General features: G+C 35.5%; 1 pseudogene; it reads right to left on the bottom strand.

Moving 5' to 3' along the window:
- Positions 1–1,128: 1,128 nt before the first annotated feature.
- Positions 1,129–7,361, bottom strand: part of LOC105518922 — a 6,866-nt pseudogene continuing 633 nt past the window's right edge.

The following is a 7,361-nucleotide window of genomic DNA, read 5'->3' as shown; positions in this document are numbered from 1 at the left end:
AATTATCATATTTGTTCCCAGATTTCAAGACAGATTTTATTGCTGTTGTTTTTCTAATTTAGCTCAGATTTACTTGTGCAGACAGAAAGAATTAGCTGCTTTGTGATCATTTAGTGTTTGCCTCTGATTTTGGAAGATGGAAGAGTTTCTATATCTATTTAGCATGATTTCTTAGCCATTTCACCAAGATAATCTTATTCTAGTGATGCACGTGGAGATACTTAATTCACTTACTCTCTTCACCTTTCAGAATTTATATTAGAATATCACTTAACACTTACTTATAATTGAAATAAAATCAAAGTGGGACCACTAAGAACCTTCCCAGTCATTAATTCAGAAATCTGGAACTTCTTGGGTTCTTATCCATAAAACAAGTGATTTATCAATAGCCTGTTTTTTTTTGTTTTTTTTGTTTTTTTTTGTACTCAAGAATTTTGATTCTTCTATAATACAAAAAGTAAAAATTAACAAGGAGGATAACCTGGAAAGGAAATAATCTAACAGAATTTAGACACATTCTTGACTAGCACTTCATTTCTGTACTGGATTTAGGAGACATGTAAATGGTAGTTTTGTGTAGCCATTTTATCTGAAAAGTATACTTCTTTCTTCTACAATTAATAAATCGACACATGTCTATGCAGTGAGCTGTGATCATTCCACTGCACTCCATCCAGGGCAACACAGTAAGACCTTGTCTCAAAAATAAAAGATCTTTCCCCACACATTGTACTATCAACATTGGACATCATCATTTTTTAATATTTGCAATTTAAGAGTTTAATAATAGTTTTCTTATTGTTTTCTAGAGGAAATGAATACCTCTTCATTAATGTAATGAAAGTTCTTAATTTTCAGTAATAGAAAATGTTTCTGTAGTTCCTCTTGGAATTCTAAATCCTAAATTCCATGTCTGAACCAGGAACTTTCCAGTTTTTTCTCCCTGGTTTATTTTTACCAGAGCAGACAAGGTAACATTATTCCATGCTCAGGTCTTAAAATCATCTCTTCAAACTTCATGAAATTAATGACGTATTAGTCCTGTTTGATGAAGTGCAAAAAAGAGAACTTTCTGGGATAAACAGGTTCCCACAGCATATAGACACATTTCTGACTTGTCTCTGGTCAGAAGTAACTACAGCAAAAGACAGGCCTGAGAGGAGGTGAGAAGGAGCAATTAGGGATGGTGTATATAAGGGAACTTTTATCAACATCAACAAAGCTCATGGTTCTACATTCACAATCCAGGAATACTCCTACTTGTCTGGTAGGTCTTGGGACATAAAGCACCATTAGTGGGTAAGTAGTAAAGAGACTGAGTGAACGTCCTCCTTAACACATCCAAGAAGAAAGAGTTCCTCCTCTTAATCTGTCTTGTCATTCTGACTCTTTTCTTTTCAGTAATTATTACAGACTCCAAAAGCCCAATTCCAAGAGTCCACCACATGAACTTCCCAGTAATATTTGCCAGATGTGAAAGTCTGAGCACCCCACACAAGAAAACATCCAGGTGTTGCAGTGATATGGGGATCATTTTGAGGGTCACATCCAACATTCATGCTTCTCAAATCTCCATACAGGAAGATATGACTATTGGCTCTTTCATGATGCAGAGTAATATCCATTGCAAAAGGTAAAAAATAAAAGTATAGACACGTGTAAATAATAGAAATTAGAATTCTTGAGGGAAAAGTTGTTCTACCAAGAATTTACTTTAGCAAGAAATCTGAAGTTACAAGAACAAGGACAATTTTGATTGTAACAGCTAATAAATTATAAGAATGATTAGTATTCTCTGCAGGAAAAACAAAACCCTAAAAGCAGATAGTGAAAATTTATTGAAAACTCAAAAATTGAGAGTCAAATATAAGATCAACCTTTTAATCCAATTTACAAAGTGAAAGTGAAATATTATATGCCCTGAATGCCCTTTAGTTATCAAGTTCATATTTCTTGTTCTTAAATACTACTGATATAATTTTGGCAACAATGTGAAGATTTTCACTTACTCAAGCACTGTTCTAAATAACTGTGTAAAAGTTCATATGTCCACATTATAAATGGTAACTTAAGGCAGAGTTTTGAAAAAACTTTTTTTTTTTTTTTTTTTTTTTGCCCAGGCTGGAGTGCAGTGGTGCGATCTCGGCTCACTGCAAGCTCCGCCTCCCGGGTTCAAGCCATTCTCCCGCCTCAGCCTCCGAGTAGCTGGGACTACAGGCGCCCGCCACCACGCCCGGCTAGTTTTTTGTATTTTTAGTAGAGACGGGGTTTCACCATGTTAGCCAGGATGGTCTTGATCTCCGATCTCGTGATCCACCCGCCTCGGCCTCCCAAAGTGCTGGGATTACAGGCTTGAGCCACCGCGCCCAGCCTTGAAAAAACTTTTACCAGTCACTTTGTGGTCTTCCCTGCTAGCTGTGGACTGAAACTGATTTTTAGATTTTACACATAGCTCTTCATGTTGTAACTAAACTGAAATTATTGTTTCTATTTTTACTTCTTATTTACAAAATAATTTCTTCTTTTTTGCACATTAAGTCAAATTTTTACATTATATGAATAATATATATAGTAAGAAAATACCAATACTCCAACAAATTCCAGTGAACTCTATTCCTTAAAAGATATGTTTTTTAACGATTCAAGTAACATACAGTAATATAAAATTTTTATGTAACATTGGATAATTAAGCTTCCATCTGAACATTGTTCCATTTATTCAATTTTTTATTTCTTATGTCATTCATTTTACCTAATATATAACTCAATACATGTGAGCCCAGAACATATTTGTTTTTCACTGTTTTTCTCTTCATGTTATAAATTGGACTATAAATAGAAACGCAGATATAAAAGGGTTGCATAGTCATATTGTTCACTTACTTCTGAAAAGAAATAAAAATTTGATGCAGGGTAAACTACTACCCATATGACTGTAACAAGCAATGATACATTGAGGGAATTCTGCCAATGGGCTAACACTCACCTCTGAATCCATTGAGCCTGTCCAGCAGTCCAGTGATGGGCCCTGCACTGAGCTCTGGATTCACAGGCTCGGGCACTTGCCGCAGCAGGGACTCATACCTGCAAGGAAAAGATGAAGTTACCACATCTACAGCCCCCCAAAAAAATAAAATAAAATAAAAATCACTACTTTTATTTAAAAGACATTTAATGAGAATCCCTTTAACCCAGAATTTGCTAATTCCAAAATTATCACTTTCTTTCTCAAGTTCATTCTTATTCACAATTCCTGATTTTCAAGCAGGACGGAAAAGTCTATGAGTGAGAATTCAATCTAATCTTTGTTCTTATTGCTCCACATTAGTAAGGATCATTAGTCTTAAGGCTGGGAGAATATTCAAAGATGAAATTCTGGTTCCAGACCACACCAGGCTCTCCTGAAATCACTGTCCGGGAAAGTGGCGTTATTTGAAGACCACTGCATCTCTGCATCTATTGCTTCCTTTTCAAGGTCAGGGTGTTGAAACTTGCTCCAGGCAGGGAGAGCTGCCTTTCATAGCTGAGTTTTTCTGGAGGCCTACACAGTTCTAACATTCTGAATAGTTTGTTTCATCTATTTTTTCAGAATCATGTATTAAATATGAACAAGAAATCATCAACACTTTTCACTGCTAAAATACTTTACCCTTTTGTCTCTGGCTTCCCCTTATTCACTTGGTAGCCATGTAGCAAATGTAACACTTTCTCTTTCAAATATTCAGGCATGAAGGCATTTGAGCAATAAAAAGGAAATTAAGAATAGAGATGCTCACTTTCTTTATTCTTCTTTCATATGTTTACTTTTTGTTTTCTTTCCTTTTTTGTTTTTTGGTTTTGCAGAACTTTCATTGAACTGCCTAATAAAGTCACTGAGTATGGCAACAAAATAGATGACCACATGGGGTGGGAGATGGAGAAAGTACAACCAGGACAAGGTAGTATCAATATCTGAATCAATTATGCCTTCAGTATCAAAGTTCCTGCTTGATATTTGTGGAAACTGAAAGAGCATCTGCTAAAATCTTGGTACACACTCACCTGTGTAATATGTCTCCAAAAGCTTGTAAAAAAAAATAGAAAGGCTTAGTGCTTTCCACAAGATGCATCTTCCACTAAGTTCAGTGTGAGATTTGGAGGCAGTTTCTGAAGATAATATTTTCCTATAATTTTCCCTCCTGGAAAGCATTTTCTATTTCTTTTCTAATGAAAATCCCAGTCTATCATATGTCATGAATTAATGTTCTGATATAATCTAAGTCTTGAAGACATTCTCTCTACAAGTGAAGGGAGAGGAGGCCCACAGAGTCTATGCTCTGCTGTAATCATAAAGAAGCTACTCAGTCATCTTCCCTAAGCCCTGTTATCAAAATGAGTGGACCCCAAAATAATACTAAGGCGATCCTAGATTCCCCAATTTCTCCATCATGCTGTGTCTCCAAATTAACCTAAATGTCAATGAATCACTTCTTATTTTATATACTTTCAAAAATCCTAAATATATCATTGACTTTTGATGGGAAATATTTTGGGGGCTGTTATCTTGGCCATTCCACAAAAGTTTGTTGCTGGTGGTTAAAGTAGGAGGTATACATATGTAACAAACCTGCACATTGTGCACATGTACCTTGGAACTTAGAGTATAATAAAATAAATAAGTAAATAAATGAATAAATAAATAAATAAAATAGAGCAAAAAAAATAAAGTAGGAGGGACCTTTTGTCTGGTAGAATCACTAGGAGAGTCTGTAACCTCTCAGCAAACTAGGATTGATTATGGAAATGTGTTTTTGGAAACAAATCATGGAAGTAAAGGGGGAGATAGATTTCAGGAGAGAAGAAAAACATCCATTCGTGTGAATGTTCCACATCCTGATACCCCATGGTCAGTCCGTACCTGGAGTAGCTCCATATCTGCTTTATGGCAAATTTGCTTCAGATCTGCATACATTCCTGTTAAAATTTCCTCCTCCTTTGTTTAATTCTGGCTTTGCTGTCATTGAGTTGCTGAAAAATGTCCTCACCCTCCTTTTGTAGCCTCTCCAACTGATGTTGCTTTTCATCATGGAGAAATGCAGGCATCTTCTGAAATTCAGCTCTGATTACTTCTATCCTTAAACTCACATAATCCTGCAGTGACAATAGAAACCTATTTATTTATCTTCTCTTGAATTTCACTGATTCCTCTTAGTAATCTGAACATCCAATATTTTAATTCTCAGTCTTGCCAATTCTCAGATTCTACAAAATTTTATTCCTCTCCTTTTGTTCCACTTTAGTATCAACATAGTTGTTTCTGCTCAGTTACATTTACTTGGTTAAAGATAAAATGATAAAAAGTTTTCTAAGGTAGTTATGTAAAAATGAATTTCTCTCTTCCAAACCACTTTTTTAGAAATAAAATGAAGTTTTGCTCAAGAATTAAACTATAGAGCTATATTGACAAGACAGAAAACCATTATTTCTACTTCTGAGAATTGGGGCAAATTATATAAAACGTTATATGAGAAATGATGAAATGACCTCAGATTAGCATTGTCAGCTCAGTGCGTTTCACTCAGCATAACATATTCTAATAAGGTTTCATTCATTGTCTTCCACACTCACCCTAATCTGCAACATGGGCTTCTTTGTGGTTCCTCAACCCCCAAAATAAACACAAGTGAAATATTATTGTACATGCTGTTTTCTCCACCTAGAATTATTTTCACATATATGTGTATTTCTCATATATATACTGATATATATATATATATCCCTCGTATATATGTATATACATGTATATGTGTATATAGAGATATATATGAGGAATATATATATGTATCTCTGTGTGTGTGTATATATATATATAGAAGAGGAAGGCAAATAGGAGGGTGTATGTATACATCATACATACAGTGTGAATTTTTCCACTAGCCTTTTTCCTGACCACCCTATTTAAAACTAAAACCCTCATCCCCAGTCCCTGTTCTCTGTTCTCCTTTTATACTTCCCTGCTTGTTTATTCTCCAAAGACACTACTACACTCTAACACATCATGTATTTCACATATCTGAATGGTGACCATTTGCTTCTCTCATTTCCATTGTAAGATTTGTATGTTTTCTTTCTTCTTTACTGCTTAATTTCCTAAGTTGATATTTGACATACACTAGATACTCATAAAGTATTTTTCAATGAATTAATATTAGAAGGAATTAATGAATTATTATTAGATATCATACCCTCAAGATAACATCCACAAAGAGAAAATCATTTCTAGAATTCTTCTCCAGTCCTTAAAGTTCTCCTGATATTAAATACTAGTTCCCATATTTCTCACATATTTATGTCTTCATCAAGACACAAGCCTACATTTCTCACATACTGAATATGCATTATTCAATATTAATGAGTTGAGGTACTTAATTTCATGCTTTCTCTAAATCTGCACTTTTCCTCCTTTTGCCTGAAATTTAACTCACATTTCCAAATATGCTTGCCCACCAGGATTCAAATTCATGCTGAGCCAGCCTCAGAAGTTTCACTTGAAATTTCCATGACTGCTCAATAACTCTTGTGCCCAAGATTTATCCAGGCAGCCCATGAGGAACACTGTGAAATGGCCACCAACCAGTATTTGTTGTTGTATTGCTATAGGTTTGTATAGAAACAGATGAGCATGCTTGGGTTACGTCTGTGGTTTGGTTAGAAATCCTATGAAAGAGTCACACTATCCTACATAAAAAATTAGGTTACTTTTTCTCAACTGTTTTTTTCCTTTTTTATTGAATTTCAGAAACATTACAGTTTGAGATCAAGTTCCTATTTTAAGAGTCACCCATTTGTTCACCATAAGTTCTTGGAGAAGGTAAGGTAGTACAGGACTAACCTTCCAGCGTCTGGTTCTTGTGGTTTCCACGTTCAGGTTTCTGTGATTTTCAAGCTTTTTCCCATAAAGACTGCATTTCCTTTAGAAGCTTCTCCTGCAAAAGAGCCATGACTTGGAGCACCAATGAAGACAAAGTATGATTCACACTTGATATACGAAGAGGCCCAGAATGAGACAAATCAGCCCACAGAAAATAGCGTTTGCTTTGTTTATCTTCATGTTTGTCAAATCTGAAGTTTAAAGCTAAGGAAGTTCATAACAGACATGCTTAAAGGGATACAGAGATGGCATCATCCAATCTCCAAGGAAATAGACTTAAAAGAATTTTATGTGAGGCCAGGCGCGGTGGCTCAAGCCTGTAATCCCAGCACTTTTGGGAGGCCGAGACGGGAGGATCATGAGGTCAGGAGATCGAGACCATCCTGGCTAACATGGTGAAACCCCGTCTCTACTAAAAAAATACAAAAAACTAGCCGGGCGAGGTGGC

Source organism: Colobus angolensis, unplaced genomic scaffold (assembly GCF_000951035.1).
Source record: "Colobus angolensis palliatus isolate OR3802 unplaced genomic scaffold, Cang.pa_1.0 Scaffold332, whole genome shotgun sequence".
Classification (NCBI taxonomy): Eukaryota; Metazoa; Chordata; class Mammalia; order Primates; family Cercopithecidae; genus Colobus; species Colobus angolensis.
Note: the sequence above shows the minus strand (reverse complement) of the source record. Positions and strands in the feature narration are given on the sequence as shown.